This window comes from Aedes aegypti, chromosome 2, assembly GCF_002204515.2.
Source record: "Aedes aegypti strain LVP_AGWG chromosome 2, AaegL5.0 Primary Assembly, whole genome shotgun sequence".
Taxonomy (NCBI): domain Eukaryota; kingdom Metazoa; phylum Arthropoda; class Insecta; order Diptera; family Culicidae; genus Aedes; species Aedes aegypti.
In genome coordinates this window covers 219,555,615-219,574,640 of record NC_035108.1, presented here as the reverse complement: position 1 = coordinate 219,574,640, position 19,026 = coordinate 219,555,615, and the positions used below count along the sequence as shown (strand labels likewise).

The window sequence follows — 19,026 nt, the reverse complement described above, 5'->3', positions numbered from 1 at the left end:
TGATGTGTAAGTTCTAGACTTCAAAGCGTTCAAGGCTGCTTTGCTATCCGAACACATACATATATTAGCATTCCTATAGCGCCTTTTAAGACAAATGTCAGCGCATTCAAGAATGGCATAAATTTCGGCCTGAAAAACTGTTGGCCAACTTCCCAGTGCATAAGATACATTAACTCCTGGGCCAAACACTCCTACCATGTTTTCTTGTTTTGAACCATCAGTGAAAAAAATTAATGATCCAGATCGGAAAGTTGGTCCTCCTGTATCCCAATCCTGACGAGTTACATCAGCAACACAAAAACGATGATCAAAAAAGTTACGCTTCAACATATAATCTTCATTCACTAAGTACACTGGACTTATTTTGAATATAGTCATATGTCCTTTCAGTTCATTATCAGCGCTATCTAAGGACCTTCTGACTCTGATAGCACTCTTAACTGCATCCATTTGTATATAGTCATGAAGTGGAAGAAGATTTAACATTGCGTCCAACGCATTTGAAGGGGCGTTTCGTATTGCCCCAGTAATTGAAATAGTAGCAAGCCTTTGTAGTTTGTTTAGCTTAGCTTGAGTAGCGACTTGTTTGGTTTTTTCCCACCAAAAAATAGATGCGTATGAAATAAGGGGTTTAACAATGGCCGAATAGATCCAGCGTATCATCTTCGGTTTCAAACCCCATTTTTTACCAAAGGTTCTTTTGCAGCCCCAGAAAGCATTTCTTGCTTTTTCTATCTGTTGTTCTATATGCTTATTCCAAACAAGCTTATAAGCTAATATAACACCTAAAAATTTGGCACTTAAAGATAAGGATAGTTTAGCATCTCCTATTTTTAGAGCTGAAATGCAGATTTTACGTCTTCTTGTAAACGATACTATTGTAGTTATTTTAGGATTTATACTTAATCCTTCATTAGGACCTGGGATACAATCCCTACAAGAAACGCAAGGCTCACGGAGTAACGAAGGCTACAACTGTCCAGTTTGGCTGGGCAGAGCCAAACTGATACTATCCAGCACGCAAGTTAGGAGTTCGTGTTTTCTGGTGAGAAACTTTTTGTCTTGCAATATCCGCAAAATCGGCTGTAGGCGCCGACGTTCACCAGCATCCCCCCGTCCTTCATAAGCATCCCACGGTTCCAAAGCGCTGCGTTGGTGATGATTTGGGGGCCAGTATCCAGACGTGGGAAGCTTCCACTGGTGTTTATCGAGAAAAACGTAAAAATCAACCCAGCGTATTATAAGCCTTGGTTCTGGAGAAGGTTGTGGCCCCGGCACTTCGGGACCTCTACGGGAAGGATCACACGGCGAATATCGTCCAAGCGTGGTGTTATATATATCAAGCAAGAATGATAAACTACTTTCTAGAAGTTTCTTGATGATTATGTAGAAAATTCCATCATCGCCAGGAGCTTTCACGTTTTTGAATTTTTTATAATAATATTTCTCACTTCTTCCACATTAGTCTCTCTGAGTAGCTTGATTTTTTATTGGACTAGTAAGTCCTAAATTAAAATTGTGAGCGCTTTCAAACTGGATAGCTAGTTTTTGAGCTTTTTCGCAATAAGTTAGTTATAATTTGTTTTCCTCTTTCAATGCCGACATTGACTTCTGAGTTTTTTTTTTCAAAATTTTAGATAATTTCCGAAAGGGCATAGAGCCAAGGTCCAATTGAGAAATTTTATTTTCAAAATTTTTGTTTCTTAATTGAGAAAACCGTTTTTTAATTTCTTTCTACAAATCTTGCATATAATTTTCATAGCAGGATCGCGAGTGCGTTGAAATTGCCTTCTCCCACGTTGTTAAGACGGATCAAGAGTTTAAGATCATCGTCTATAATCACGGATTCAAATTAAACTTCACATTTTGGAATTGCAATGCTCCTGGCTTCAACAATGGAATAATTTGTGAAAGTTTCAAGAACATTGTCAATGTCAAGTTTTGCTTGTAAAGAAATGTTAACATCAAGATTAGTGTCAATATATGTTCCATATGTATTCCAGTCGGCTCGAAAATAATTGAAAGTGGAACTTATAGGATTGAGAATTGCTTCATGGGATATTTCAAATGTAACAGGGACATGATTAAAATCAAAATCAGGTGAGTAACTACAAAAATGACTAGTCAGTTAAGACCAAATCAATCGTAGATGGGTTTCTAGAAGAGGAAAATTATGTATTGAATTGAGAAATATCCTGAAGAGCACTCATCAAATAAAATTCTGCCGTTGGAATTACTTTGAGAATTATTCCATGACCGATGTTTGGCATTGAACACGAAAAAAAATCGGTTGCCGGATTCATGAACAAAAAGTCATGAATTCATAAAATTTTATGTTTCATGATATCATGACTAAAAGTCATGAAATCGTGAGTATTATGCAAGAATTTGTATGCTCAGGGCGTTACACAAATCTAACTGTCACTTTCTTCATCGTAGTTAACGCGTCTCATGGCGATCGGTGATTTTTTCTAGTGAAATTATAAAAAAGTTTTGTTTTGGTAAAAGTTTAAATTGAAGACACTGCGCTTCGTAACCTTGCCATCGTATCGATGACATTCTTGGCGAGATTCCCGTAAGTTCCCACATTGTGTCACGACACAATCAATTTGCCGGAGCTGTTAGATGTTCCAAAATATACTTACAAGCCTTCATCCTGATTTTGCAGAACCGAGCAATGTTTGACTTTGAGCGAAGATTTCGCTGCACAAATTCGTCGGCGATTTTAACTGTTCGGATGTGATGCCTTCCCTATGTTCTAAAGCAGAGCAGCTCACAAAAAGCCTTCGGCAGCCGGATGTTCCAGTTCACTTCCACATCCACAGAGTGTTCCATTACTCATGCAATCCACCAGCATTTTGTGAGCCCAGGGACCATTTGTTAAATCAATTGATGTTCGAAACAATATTTTGCGTACAAACCTAACCACTGAATGTTCGTGTTTCTGCTAAAGATTTAGCACTCGTTAGGTTGACAATTGTGGAATGTGTTCGCGGTTTATTACGAAACTACCGGCACAAAAGTCGCAACGATTTTAATTTTCATTTCATTTGTTTACCAATAGCAAATATAAACTGGGATCTAAATTGACGTATGGACCGATGCACGAGTTCACTATCTGACGTTTGAGCGGTGCCGTGATATTTACGTGACCATGGCAACGAGTGAATTCGGCACCGCTCAAACGTCAAAATAATGAACTCGTGCATTGATCCATAGATCAATGCACGAGTTCACTAATTTGACTTTTGAGCGGTGCCAAATTCACTCGTTGCCATGGTCACGTAAATAACACGGCACCGCTCAAACAGTGCGCATCGTACCTTCGTGCTGTGCGTACACGAATTCTCTCTGCTCTTGGAAGTTTTCTTAAAAACTACCTAAAGCAATAAAACAGTACTTTTCAGTGCTACAAAAACAGTACTTTTCAGTGCTAAAATTAAAAACGGTACTTTTCAGTGCTACTAAAACAGTACTTTTCAGTACTATTTTTTCTACTATTGATCCCTTTACGATCCTTGTTTGGACCCGTGCCTTCGATTTTTCGTTGGACCCGTTGGCGAAAGCTAGCGGTGGTAATCCTTCTTGGACACCGTCTTGGGAAAAAACCTTTCGAAGGTCACGTCTTCTTTCGTTTATTAATTAAACATGGTATCAACAACAAACAAAAGGAAGGGTGAATCTCTGAATTCACTACTTCCTTCCAAAAAAGTGGGTTTTAAAACTGTCACTACACGTGGCAAGAATGGAAGAAAGGACGTTTCCGCGGAATGCGAACTTTCTTCCAAGGGTGAAATGAATAATTGTATCGAAATGAGCAATCAGTTCGATGCTCTAGACAAATTTTCCGAACACCAAATCGAAGCAGCCTCTAGCCCAGGCTCTTTGATTCAAGTGAGGAAGCAAAGAGTGCCGCCTATCGTGGTCAGTTGTTCCGAATTTGCGGGATTTAGGCAGGAGATCTTGAACTCCATTAGGGGAATCAAGGTTTCCTTCCAAATCGCAAAGAAAGAAGACTGTCGCGTTTTGCCGGAAACTCTTAAAGATCGTGAGCTTCTTCTCAAACATCTTGAAGAGAAGAAGCACAAATTTTTTACTTATGACGACAAAACTGAACGTTTGTTCAAAGTTGTCTTGAAAGGTCTCTCAAGTGACTATATGACTATCACCTGAAGAGATCAAAAATGGAATAAATGATATACTTGGATTTTCCCCAGTCCAAGTAATCATTATGAAAAAGAGAACCCAATCTGGCATTGTTCGGAAAGGGCTTTCTCAAGAATTTTATTTAGTTCACTTTAACAAAAAAGAACTAAATAATATTAAAGCTTTAGAAAAAGCAAAACTTTTGTTTGATGTCCGTGTGACATGGGAACATTTCCAGAAACCTGGAGGAAATTACCAGAACCCCACTCAGTGCCGTCGGTGCCAAAAGTGGGGTCATGGCACAAAAAATTGTCGCATGGATGCTAAATGCATGATTTGCGGAGGTTCTTCTCACGCCAAAGACGTCTGTCCAGTGAAGGAAGATACCACCAAATTCATATGTTGTAATTGCGGGGCTAACCATAAGTCCAATTTTTGGAATTGTCCTTCACGCAAAAAGGTCATTGAGGCTCGTGCCAGGCAGATGAAAGATAATATCCGTTACGATAACGGTCGTTTCCGGAATTTGCCTGGTAGAGTATCGAACAATGCTCATTTTTCAGTTAACGATCGCTTGATCATGAATCATACCCATCAGGAAGATCATAATCACGCTCATTCACAAACTAATTTTAATCCGTCGGGTAGCCGTTCGAATCTTTCTATTTCGAATGTATCTACCCACGGTAAATCCTTTGCCGATATCGTAGCAGGAAATTCGAACTCCTCCCCTGTTCGATCCATTGGTACCCATTCTACTTGTTTCAAATCAAATGGAAAAAACCCTACCGCCACAGGTAACTCCGCTTCTTCGTCTACCGGAAATTCCAATGGGAAATCACATGACATGTCTGCCTCTGATTTTAATTTTCTAACTGAACAATTGAATCTAATGATTGATGCAATGTTTAAAGCCACCACTATGACTGAAGCAGTCCAAGTAGGTGTAAAATTTACAAATCAAATTGTTATTGGATTACGTTTTTCTAATGGATCCAAATAATAATTTAAATATTTTAAATTGGAATGCTCGTTCTCTGAATGGTAAAGAGGACGAGCTGTTTAATTTTCTTACGGTTAATAACGTGCATATTGCAGTTATTACCGAAACGTATTTAAAACCTGGATCTAAACTCAAAAGAGATCCTAACTTTTTTGTTTATCGTAATGATCGACTTGATGGGGCATGTGGGGGAGTTGCAATCATCATTCATAGGCGTATAAAACATCAACTGTTTTCATCATTTGAAACTAAAGTTTTTGAAACTTTAGGTGTTTCTGTTGAAACACAGTTTGGTAAATATACTTTCATAGCTGCCTATTTGCCTTTTCAATGCTCTGGACAGCAAGTTAATTTGCTCCAAACTGACTTGCGAAAATTGACTCGCAATAAGTCAAAATTTTTTGTCATTGGTGACTTTAATGCCAAACATCGCTCATGGAATAATTCTCAAAGTAATTCCAACGGCAGAATTTTATTTGATGAGTGCTCTTCAGGATATTTCTCAATTCAATACCCTGATAGCCCCACATGTTTTTCCTCTTCTAGAAATCCATCTACGATTGATTTGGTCTTAACCGACTCTAGTCATCTTTGTAGCCAAATGATTACTCATGCTGATTTTGATTCTGATCATGTCCCTATTACATTTCAAATATCCCAAGAAGCGATTCTCAATCCTATCAGCTCCACTTTCAATTATTTACGAGCCGACTGGAATATATATAAAACGTATGTTGACTCCAATCTTGATGTTAACATTTCTTTAGAAACTAAACTTGATATTGACAATGCTCTTGAAACTTTAACAAATTCCATTGTTGAAGCCCGGAACATTGCAATTCCAAAATGTGAAGTAAAATTTGAATCCGTGATTATAGACGATGATCTTAAACTCTTGATCCGTCTTAAAAACGTGAGGAGAAGGCAATTTCAACGCACTCGCGATCCTGTTATGAAAATTATATGGCAGGATTTGCAGAAAGAAATCAAGAAACGTTTTGCTCAATTAAGAAAAAAAATTTTGAAAATAAAATTTCTCAATTGGACCCTGGCTCTAAGCCCTTTTGGAAATTATCGAAAATCTTGAAAAAACCTCAGAAGCCAATACCGGCATTGAAAGAGGAAAACAAATTATTACTAACTAATTGCGAAAAAGCTCAAAAACTTGCTATGCAGTTTGAAAGCGCGCACAATTTTAATTTAGGACTTACTAGTCCAATTGAAAATGAAGTTACTCAGGAGTTCGAAAATATTCTCAATCAAGAGAACGTTTTCGAAAATGCCTGGGAGACTGATTTGGAAGAAGTGAGAACTATTATTAAAAAATTCAAAAACATGAAAGCTCCTGGCGATGATGGAATTTTCTACATCCTCATCAAGAAACTTCCAGAAAGTAGCTTATCATTTTTAGTTGATATATTTAACAAATGTTTTCAATTAGCATATTTTCCTGACAAATGGAAAAATGCTAAGGTTGTTCCAATTTTAAAACCAGACAAAAATCCTGCAGAAGCTTCTAGCTATCGTCCAATCAGTTTGCTTTCCTCCATCAGTAAACTTTTTGAAAAGGTTATTTTGAACAGAATGATGGCCCACATCAACGAAAATTCAATTTTTGCCAATGAACAGTTCGGATTCCGCCATGGACATTCGACCACTCATCAACTTTTACGTGTAACAAATTTGATCCGTTCCAACAAATCTGAAGGCTACTCTACTGGTCTTGCTCTTCTAGACATAGAAAAAGCATTCGACAGTGTTTGGCATGAAGGTTTGATTGTAAAATTGAAAAATTTTAATTTTCCAACATACATTGTTAGAATAATTCAAAGTTATCTGTCAAATCGTACACTTCAGGTTAATTATCAGAACTCCAGATCTGAAAGACTTCCTGTAAGAGCTGGTGTTCCCCAAGGCAGCATCTTGGGACCAATATTATACAATATTTTCACATCTGACTTACCTGAGTTACCTCAGGGATGTCAAAAATCTTTGTTTGCGGATGACACAGGCCTCTCCGCCAAAGGACGAAGCCTGCGTGTCATCTGTAGTCGATTGCAAAAAAGTTTGGATATTTTTTCTTCATACTTGCAAAAATGGAAGATTTCTCCTAATGCTTCCAAAACTCAACTAATAATATTCCCACATAAACCAAAAGCTCTTTATTTGAAACCTTCAAGTAGACATGTTGTCACCATGAGAGGGGTTCCAATAAATTGGTCAGATGAAGTTAAGTATCTAGGGCTCATGCTAGATAAGAATTTAACTTTCAAAAATCACATTGAGGGCATTCAAGCCAAATGTAATAAATATGTAAAATGTCTCTATCCCCTTATTAATAGAAAATCAAAACTTTGTCTTAAGAACAAGCTTTTGATATTCAAACAAATTTTCAGGCCAGCCATGTTGTATGCTGTACCAATATGGACTAGCTGTTGTAATACCAGGAAGAAAGCTCTGCAGAGAATTCAAAATAAAATTTTGAAAATGATTCTGAGGCTTCCTCCCTGGTATAGTACCAATGAGTTACATAGAATATCCAATGTTGAAACATTGGAACAAATGTCAAATACAATCATTAATAATTTCAGGCAAAAATCGTTACAATCTTCTATTGCCACGATTAATGCGTTATATGTTTAGGTTAAGTTAGGTTAAGTATATTAAAAACGTTTTTTTTTCTCTTATAAGCAGGTGAAATCAACTCACCTGTAAAAAAACTGAACTGCTACGGCAAATGAAATGTAATATGTTGTTAACAAAATGTTAATTAAATCTTAAATTTGTTTTACCAAATTAGGATGATAGTGTTGTCAAATAACACAGAACACCTAGATATAAGAAATGAATGTAATGTTTGGAATGATACTAATAAAGAAATTTAAAAAAAAAAAAAAAAAAACGGCACCGCTCAAACGTCAGATAGTGAACTCGTGCATCGGTCCATAATGTTCCGTTTTCATGAAATGAGTTCATGATTCAGGGATCCTGTTTCATGATTTCATGACTCAACTTTCCACTTTTCAGCACCAAAATCGGAATCATAAATGACAGCCATCTAAATACATGAATAGTGCTAATGTTCGCAGAACAGTTTCATGTGCATCAGCGTCACCTGATTGCAAAATTTCGATTTTTTGGCTCAAATAATGATAGCATTTTAACTACCTAACAAATTTTACATACTTCTATGTTGTTAGGATCCTGAGATATCCGCAATACTAAAGTTCCATGCTCACTAGCGCCGCCTGGTGGCAAAATTTCGAATTTCTTGGCTCAAATAATGATAGCTATTGAGCTATTGAACAACTTTGTCGAAGACGCCATCTTTCTAAGTGGTCAAGTTCTTAAACTTTTAGCAAAACAAAACTTTCATGCATACTAGTGCTGCCTGGTGGCGGAATTCCGAAAATTAATAATCACCGCTTGTCAGCCCTTGATCTCCTAAACAAGTTTGTCGAAGATGGTTTTTCTGTATATAATCTAGATCGCGAGATATTTTAGGTTGAACATGCAAAACCAAGGATGTTGTACAAAGTACAACGCGTGACTACTCGCATTACAAGAATTCGCGCGACAACCGAAAGGTTAAGAAAATCAATGTCAATAGCAGTTTTGAAAATATCAATTTAAAAAAAAAGAACATATCCAATTTAACATTTTGTATGAAAATCGACATCCGCTTCTAGTATTCAGAACAACACTGTATGTAAGCAAGCTATGCGAAAGTTCCATTCGCCAATAGAGTGGTATTTTTCGAACAAAATTGGACTTTAATTAGATCTCACTAAAAATGCCAAGGGCTTGCTCTTATTGTGCTACTATAGACTATGTACAAATCCTCATTCTGCAGAAAATCACTGGGGTAACGATCTTGCGATTGAAACCACAATCACTTAATTGAAGATGTCGCTAAACGTAATCTAACCTGTACCTTAATTAATTTGTGTTCCTCAAGATATAGATATAGCAAAACAAAAGGATCTGCTAGGTAAAAACGTTTCCGGGTTGAGGTTTTCTCGGAGTTATCAAATTATTCCCTAAACGAAGGTAAGCGTTCGACCTTTTACGAACCTAATATTTTGTTTTTTAAAATGTTTGTCAGCTTGAAAGGAATGCCGGCATCCCTTTTGCTATAAAACGCTTTTTGATGATGGGGTTAGGCGATTACCGACGGGATCCCAACATGGAAAGAATCGCACACACATACGGAATATTCAGTGAAGAGTACGTTGATGATGCCGGATACTTTCCGCAGTATCTCAGCTGTCTTTCGTTATTAGGGTCAAATAAGTATCTTTCCGCAGAAAATAAAGTTAAGCCTAGGAGCAATTCTTGTAACGCAAATGTGTACGATATTCTTCATGTGTAATACATTATTCGAGCATGTAAATTGTCAGTTGTTCTAGGCTAATTCAGATTTTATCGTTTTAAAAATATTTTCTTTTAATATCTCTCCCCCCATAGTTTTGAAATTTCCTGGCCAAAACTTGTACTTTAGATTACATTGCTTAGCATTGAGTAAGTCGCGTCAATAGTATATACAGTCAGTGACATAAGTTAGTAACCAAATGCTTTTTTTCCATACAAAATGCTCAAGTTTTGGGGTGCTGTATCTCAGCTTCTGGTTGTCCGAATTGGCTGAAATTTTGATGAAGAACTACAAATAACTTGAAGTTTTTCCTGTAAAGGAATTGTTATATTGCAGTCATTTTCCATAGAGTTTCAGAGGGTTGTTTAAAGACAAAAGTAAGTAACCGAGAGACTTTTTAATTTAATTCGAAACTGGTGAGTCTTGGGAAGTTGGTGTGTTCTGCAAATTTGTGTGACTTCTGAAATTGAACAACTTTGTGAAACAGACCAACAACGCGCAACTTACCGTTTTCGAATTAAATAAAAAAATCTCTCGATTACTTACTTTTGTCTTTGAACAATCCTCTGAAACTCTATGGAAAATGGTTGCAATGTAACAATTCCTTTACAGACAAAATTTCAAGTTATTTGTAGTTCGTCATCCAAATTTCAGCCAATTCGGACTACCAGAAGCTGAGATACAGCACCCCAAACTTAAGCATTTTGTATGGAAAAAAATCATTTGGTTACTAACTTATGTCACTGACTGTAGATAAATAGCTCCTGACCATAATGTCAAAAATTACTTTGAGACGATTGATAGCAAAACTGTAACAAAAGCCTCTATTGTGACCATACAGGACTGTCTACTATGGGTACACCGACCTTATCTTACCTGGAATGGTTCATTTTGGTTCTACGAAAAATTATAAAAAAAAATCTTAACTAGTACCTTGTTTTAAAGAGGAGTTGGGCTGAGTTCACGCTTCATAATGAAGCAAATATCATGAAACCTATTTGTTTTATCGTAACATAATAGATGCCCACAGTTTACCAGGCTGAAAAACATTTCAAACATGTTTGTCGTCTTGGAATAAAAACCAAATTCCTATACATACGAACGGACATACAAACGAAACACAAATATAAAATTTTAAATCAATCAATACAGATGTGGAAAACCCAAACGAAAACAAGAAGGCCCACCAAAACATTCTTGTCCTCGAAATGCTTCTGGCTCTGGAAATGGGGCACATAACAAGCACCCACAATACGCACGCACAATCCCGCGCCCACTTTACTTCCGAGAGGATGCGTTTTGGTTTGTACATAAGCTTCGGTCGCCGAGAAGGCGAGGAACAACGTAGCAACAAAAAAAAGTCTATTCCCACAGGGTATGAGAAACAAATTCAAAAGTAAACTGAGCCAATTTCAGAAACATTCCTATCGGGCCCGCAGTTGCGATGATAGGGTGTGAGTGAGGCACGGAAGTTTGCTAAAATGTAAAGCTTGAATAAGTAACCTGTACATATCTCTCGGTCGTCAAACCAATCTTACAAAAAAGTTTTCATACCTTTTAATTGCATTAAAATTCCGTTGACTATAATGTGGGGCAAGCGACGGCATCAAGATCAATCGTGTCCAGTTCGCGTTGTGCGAGTATAAAAAAATGTTCATGTTCAGTCGAGAATGGATTGGCAACTGGTGAGCTCGTTTCATTCTTATGATAACACATTTTTATCGTATCAACGCTATCTTTATCCAATTTTTAAACTAACTACAGTTAACTCTCCATATTTCGATATAGAAGGGATCAGTGTAACTGAAATTCAAGGAACCATGAGAATCAACATTTTATATGGTTCTCTAACTCGATATCGAGATAGAAAATATCGAGTAAGGGAGAGTAGATTGTACCCAGACAACAATCATTACAGTTTACGTAATGACTCGTTTATTCATGCAAATTTCATCGCATCCGCACTACATGGTCGATGAAATCGTCCGGTTCATGATTTTCCTCTCATAAAATGCTACCGTCAAACGGGGTAACTTGCAACAATTTTCAACTTCAAAGCAATATGGGGTAGGTGTACCAGTTATGGCCATAGTGGTTCCCTATTTCGCCATACGTGATATCTTGAATGCCTTTACATTTTGAAAAATCTTTTGCGTTCTAGCTGTAAAATAAAGCATAAATCTTGATATTAAAACATTCAAAAAGATTAAAAATGTAAAAGTTATCCAAATTTTGCATATGGCCAAATAAGGAACCACTATGACCATAACTGGTACACTTTCCCTGGATGAAAAATTTGAGGATTCAGATGAGACAAAACCATTTGTTACCCTAATCGCCACCCAAAGAATGCCACGCGGTATAAGTTTTATCAGTATTTAGTTTTCTGGGATCAGGAAAGACGACAAATGTGCATTTTAATTCTACCCCTGATGTGGGGTAACATGCAACACTTAGTGCTACCTAAAGTACACTATTAAAAACATATCCCATATCGTGTTTATATCCATGTATGATCATTTAATACTTTTCTGCAGTAAAAGCATGACAATAATCAGAAACAGGCTACTCTACTCTTAAAAAACTATTATTGATTGAATAATGAGTATTAAACTAATTCGATTGTAATTCCATCCTATTAACATTGCATAGGGTGTCCACACGGGGAAATTCTAGCATATCATAAGTCTTGACAGTTATTGGAAATCCAATGAAACGTTTTAATTCAGTTTTTCTACATATACAATGATATTTTAGGTTTTAGTTCACATAACTTACTTCTCTATACATATTGAAATCAAAGCGACGTAGCACATATTGATAGTATGTCTTAAAATGGTCTATGTAAGTGTTGACATAACTTTCATCATATTTCATGCAGAAAGTTCCCAATGGCAAATCTGCAAGTTATTTTTTATACAGATTTTTTAAATTGTTCATTATTTTCACGAAGAAAATTAAACTAAATCTAACAATAATGCGACTTATGTATTTTTTAAATATTTAGTACCAAACGTGCATTTAATTGATCGAGGCTTAAAAATTAAATGTTACTGAACAAATATATGTTCAATTATGCCTTTTCATGTGTTTTCGATGACAAACGACAAGAAATATCTCACAATTGAGGTAAAAATTGCTGTTGCAAGTTACCCCAAAAGGGTAGTCAACATCGTTTTTGAATTTTTATAGTGTTCAAGCATCAAATTAAGTACTGTAACTGATAGTAAATGCCTCGAATGATATATTTCTACCATTTGTGTGGTACGAAGAACGTTTTTCAACATTATTCAACATATGAAATTACAATCCAAAGTGTAATTTGATTATACCTCCAGCAAACCAATTAAAAGAGAAACTATGCCCAAAGCCTGGCCAAAATCTTCTGCTGTATACCTAAGGTCAATAAACGGCGGAATAAATTATAATAATTTAACTCAATGCTGAACGAAACGACAATTCGATTACATGTCGAAGTGTTGCAAGTTTCACGCCTATTGACGGTACTTTTAGAGTTAATTTGTACAATTTCACCCCGTTTGACGGTTCTTTTAGAGTTAATTTGTACATTTCGGTTTCATCCTGTGTACTCGTACAAAGTAAGTCAAATCAATCCGCAGTAGCTGTCAAAACAACATTTGTTATCATAAATGAAATCGCATATGATTACAGATTACATCGCAAGAAAATTTATACTTTCGCGTTATATGTCATTTTTGATCATATAAAATATGCAAGTATATCGCCTCCACTTTTGTACGTATAATGCCTTTTCGCGAGTTCAAAAATTACAGAGCGTTAGACATAAAATCCATATTTCTCAAAATATTAAAAATGTCACTTGGTCTACTCTGACTTAACGCTGACCTTATATAACCAGACAACCAAATTTTACGCATAACGGAATCACCTTTTGCAGTATACGATGCTTACATGTGAAAAGTTTTACGAATAAGACGTAAAACTTTTCACATGTAAGCATCGTATACTGCAAAAGGTGATTCCGTTATGCGTAAAATTTGGTTGTCTGGTTATATAAGGTCAGCGTTAAGTCAGAGTAGACCAAGTGACATTTTTAATATTTTGAGAAATATGGATTTTATGTCTAACGCTCTGTAATTTTTGAACTCGTTTCAATTTTGGTTCAATATTACTAAACATCTTTGTGTTACTTTCAAACAATATAATGCGAAGTGATAATCATAAAAAATCATAATTCAAACCTCTGATAGAATGATTTTTGATGGACTATGTGTAATACACATTGTGTATATTTGATCCACTCTGACTGAACTAAAGACCACCGTTCAGTGAGTTGGTTCACTCTGGCTGAACAATTTCTAGGAAAATAACAATCATTTAATGTTTGCAGGGTCAAACTGCGTGCATATCTTTAAGATAAGCAGATTATGAAGACTCTTCGACATCAGTATCGTAAATTCTTTAAAAATCCATATCGCCAATACCGAAATCAGTGGCATTACGATATCTTGAAAATTAAGGTTTTGCAGGGTCAGTGCATTGAAAACCAGAAATATTCAAATATGTACTTGTTTTAAATTATGAATCGAGGTTTACGGCTAACCTGCCGAGTGGAAGTTTAACAACTACCGAAAAGCTAAACATTACATATATTTTGCAATTGAATTAAATGGACAAATTGATGTAAAGTTTTGCGAGAAAGTTACACGTCTTCTCAGTGATTTGTCCATTTAATCCAATTGCAAAATATATGTTACCAGTGAGCTCGATTTGGCGCACGGGGGTCATCTACACCGAATACCTTTAGGGTCATTAGGGGCCACTTAGCGTTCACGTACGGACTTCAAATTTTTACCTGATTTTTTTTTTCTTACCAAAACGAGCACTTTACAATCACGAACTTATAACATTTCGCATTTTCGAAAAATAAGGGACAGCCTACAATACACGTGTATCTGCGAGGCACGAGTGAACGCATCTAGCATTAAACTGACTGAGCGGATTGCCACTCACTGAATCATTCGCTATCAAAGTGTAGATGGTTAACAGTATGTTGCGTTTCGCGATTGGAAGCGTATAACTGAGTGAGTGTTTCCCATGTTTGCTCAACTTCCTCTTCAATCAACTTTTATCCAACAAATTGTAATAAATCAGACTTCATTTATGGGTCTTTTGGAACCTCCCTTTATCCCTAATAAACCAATTTTATTTTTCCACTAAATTGACAAATTTGGGTTATTATTTTGAAAAAGCAGATCAGACCTGATCGTACAAGATCTTTTTAAAGGTTTTGGCGACCTAGAAATAGAAGAATATTTGACAATATTCCCTAAGCTTGAAATTTTCCCATCTTGTATAAAAACCTGGTTCACAACACAGTCACTAGTCCTGTCATCTAGGTGGCGGAAATCCTTCAAATGATTCTGCACGACCATATCTGAGTTAGCTTTTGAAAATGCTGAAGTTTAATACCTAACTTTCGACTGTTAAGAAGAAACATGAAATTAGCTATCTTTGGCAGATTCTAAGGAGGTCCCATAAATAACCGAAAAAATACCCAAGGTCAAAGCTTATCTCATTGTGTAATTGAGTTCTCACATGACGCCCGTTGTCGAAAATAGAAATACAAGTTAAGTTGGAGTCAGACTTATAAGTTGGGCGTAAAAGTTGATTGAAAAAAAAAAAGTTGGGGTCAATATTACCCGACTTGACCCAGTGACCCACCTGAATAACTCCAAACCGGTGGACATTTCCAAATATTTCAATGATGATCGAAAAACTTAATATCCATACGGCGGCATCCACAAATTACGTAACGCTCTAGGGGGAGGGGGGGAGTATGCTCAAGCGTTACGGCTCATACAAAAATTTGAAATTTTTCATACAAAAAGCGTTACGGAGGGGGGGGGGGGGGTCAAAAATTTCCAATTTTAGCGTTACGTAATTAATGGACGCCGCCTACGATTCCATTCGAACTAAAACGAAGACAGTCAGACAAGAATTGTTGAAATGGCAGCAATTCGAATTGTTTTCCATTTGCTGGGCGGATACGGCTTAAGTAAGAGCCGTACTTTTCCTCTTTATCCATGCATCAGTGACCAAAGGCGACTCCCAGATCTCGTGATGATTGTGGAGATGCAGATATATTATCGGTCTCTAGAAGCAACAATCATTACACGCTAACATTCCTTCCCCATCCCCACTAACTGTAAGTACTTCGCCGGCGCTTTTATTGACCTCTAATAAGTGAGCTGTCAAAATGTGCACTTCGAGAGAAAGTGAAAATTCCTATCCTTTATTCATTCGAATCCTAAATTCCATGAGAAACTTTAGATTTTACGTAAGGGTTATTACAGTCGTTTACAGTCGGATACAGTCGTTTTTTTCGATAATTCATTCAACTTTCTTGATATATCCTACAGACGATTCTTTCGACATTACATCTGGTATTTCTTCTCCTTGAGAATCTTGAGAAAAAATATCAAAGTTTCCTTGGGAAATCGCAGGAATAACTCCTGAAAAATTATTGTAACATTTCTGTTTTTTTTTTCTATATGAAAAATCGAAGTATAATACTTGGATTTTTCATAAAGAAAATCATTTTTCATTTTTAGTGGAAATTCTAGAAAATTTTAGGATTCAGAGCAGGAAATTAAGCAGAAATCACATGATAAATTTATTTTTTCTTAGCTATTCCTTCAACTTCCTGAAAGTCCTTGCTTCCCATGAATCCTAGATAGCATTTCTGAAGAAATTGGTAGAGTAGTACCTAATAACTACTTAAGGAGTATCTGGAAGAATCTCTGAAACATTTTTAAATGGAACGCTTGGATAAGATCCTTAAAGATTTTTTTATGAATCCCTACCTAAAACAAAGGTTTCCTAATAGGTATTTTATTTTAACATGTTTCTTAATGTTACGTTATTCTAATTGTTTAATTCGAATAAATACCCTGAACAAAAGTTCGTAATCAATATAAAAGCAGCACTTTAAATTTATGAAATTAAAAAAGCGAAATACCATGTTTTACCGTAACTTGGTGCTGATCCAGTTGAATATTACATACGCTACAATCATAAGGCCTATCTCCTATGTAATAGAGATATTGATAACAATCTCAGGCAATTAGTTTTTCTAGACACTGCTAAAATTTCACTTATAGATAGTTGAGCATGTGATAAATCTTATTATAAATTAGCTCTTTATGACGGTAAGCTTTAAAATATATCCTATTTTCACTAAGACCCTGCTTTTTGATAAATATGAGTAGAAAATCAAGATTTTTTAACGTATTAACTTGATATTTAAGCGATGGCCGTCTTGCCCCATTTGGGTGGCACACTTGCCCCAGAGTTCGTGATGATTTAGGAAGCTGTTTTGAACATAATTGACTATTAACATAACTAGTACAAATTTTCGAGACCATTTACTATTCCAATTCCAAAAAAACATAAGACAACCTTCATTATTGATTCGTTTAACCGTTCAACGAAAACCGCCCATCCCAGTTGATCGTTCAATCAAACTCACTCAGTGATGTTTCTAGCGTAACTTCTCCTCTCAGCAATACTCCACCTTTCGTAAGAGAAGTATAACTTGTGCCAATTTCAGCTTTGATTGTCGGCACTTCGGCAAGGATAACCAGAGATAAATGTTAACAGCAAGTATTATACTTTGATAGAATCAATTTTAGAATGGTTATGACTGCTTTGTCTGGTTGATGAAATTTGGGGTTCAGGCAATCCCTAGCGATATATTCCGTCGTAGAATTTGAATCACGTTGTTTAACGAGTTTTTTTGTCAGGGTAGGTATGTGCTCGAACAAAGAAAAACTCATTCACTGCGGAAGTAGTAAAGGACTGCAGAGCGCAAACCTTCATAAAGTTCAATACTCCTTTTCATCTGCAGTTATGTAAACGGGCCGCCGCAGCCAGCCATAGGATGTAGTAGCATAAAACCGAGAGAGCATGTATGTCGTCTGGTCCGTCTTTCTTCCAGATTTTCCTTTTTTGGTTTGGTAAAAGCACTGTCACCCAGAGACAATATCTGTCGCCACTGTTCCGTTTTGTGTAGCCAAATGACTCGTCAACTATCAACTTCACTTTTCATGCTCCAAATTTTTCTGCTGTACATTCATGATAAAAGCACAAGACCCCTTATCTTCCTACACATGCAATAAAATGCTTTACACTTGATTCTTTCTTCTCTCCGATGATTAGTATTGCCACTTTCAGAGCACTTTTACCCACCACTTTTATTAAACGAATGAAATTAAACACCTTGCCGTGTGCAATATACTATCAAGTACTCAAGCACTTATTTCCGATTTTTCTTCCTCCTTACGTTACGCACATAGCTAGATCAAATAGAAGAAAGCAGGTTGCGATAGAGACCGGAAGTATAGAAAAGACTGTGAGACACTCCACCAACCAAGTGCAACACTATGAGACGCATAAACACAACAAACCGACTTCTCGTTTAGTAATGGTTACTTTATATTCTTCTCAAACGATGTTGCCTGGACTGAGAGCAAGAAGCGAATTCGCCTGGATCACAAAAACCAGTTGACGATATTACAAAGCTGGTGCCTCACCGACAAGCCACCCCCCCCCCCCCCCCCCCACCTTGATCCTTTCCGTTCCTTCATACGAACACTAGCTGCCATGGAAACGGCGTTTTCCGCTGTTACGACGCTTTCGGTTCGGTTTTTTCCGTCGTCCGAAGGGGAAAATCGACGCGCACCAGAAGTGTTTATCTACCGGCATCCAATATCGAGCACAGTGGGATAGACGAAGGAAATCGAAAGCCTTTTCCTAGGTACTACCCGGCTAAGAAGCGATTTTGTCAATCGCATATAATTGACCCACCTCGCATCCATAGATGCGAAAAATATTTTGTTAACCTTTTTTGCAAAACGTATGTTGGTTTTCATCACCTTACATTTGTGTATCATTTATTTGTATAACACTAATTATTAGTATTGAATACAACCAGTTAAAACAATGCAGAGAGCATAAAATTTCTATTTTTGTTCATTCATTTCGACAATCAATTGTAGACTAAGGACTATTCATTTTATAGAGTACCCTAATAAAGGACACTTTGTATTTTAAATGTATAAATAAAATTGCAATCAGGTTAATGTATTTAGTTCGACTAATATTTTACAATGTTGTGATAATAAAAGATCCACCAAAGTAATTAAATTCGGGTCGGGTCGATTTTTGAAGGTTATCAATATCATTGATTATTACAAATTGGCTGGAAAATTTGACAATCTTAAAAAGGCTTGTTTTTCTATAGAATCGTCAACGAGAAGCCTTTAAAAAATCTTTTTTGGAGTAACAATGATCCAGATATCAAAAACAATTTGCACTGATTATGTTAGAGAAAGATATTATAAATTTAGAGAGGACTGAATTTAAAGACTCATAATACGTCCTGGTGGTAGAGCTAATATAGATTTTATATGGAAAATAACCTACGCCACGCCTCCATAGAGTTGCTTGTTTAGCCAGTGCT

The 19,026-nt window shown here is 36.4% G+C and overlaps 1 protein-coding gene across 5 annotated transcripts in view; it reads right to left on the bottom strand.

The window, feature by feature from the left end:
- LOC5569572 (GTP-binding protein Di-Ras2) overlaps positions 1-18,059 on the bottom strand; it is a 264,012-nt gene extending 245,953 nt beyond the window's left edge. Inside the window, exons 1-2 of one of the 5 annotated variants that reach the window (XM_021844052.1) lie at positions 17,976-18,046; positions 17,754-17,860 (exon numbers count right to left, since the gene is read on the bottom strand). The gene's annotated coding sequence lies outside the window, so the exon portion shown is untranslated. Of the gene's footprint in view, positions 1-17,753 lie in introns of all 5 variants that reach the window. The other 4 variants (XM_021844051.1, XM_001658588.2, XM_021844049.1 and 1 more) reach the window with 4 other exon arrangements.
- Positions 18,060-19,026: the final 967 nt, after the last annotated feature.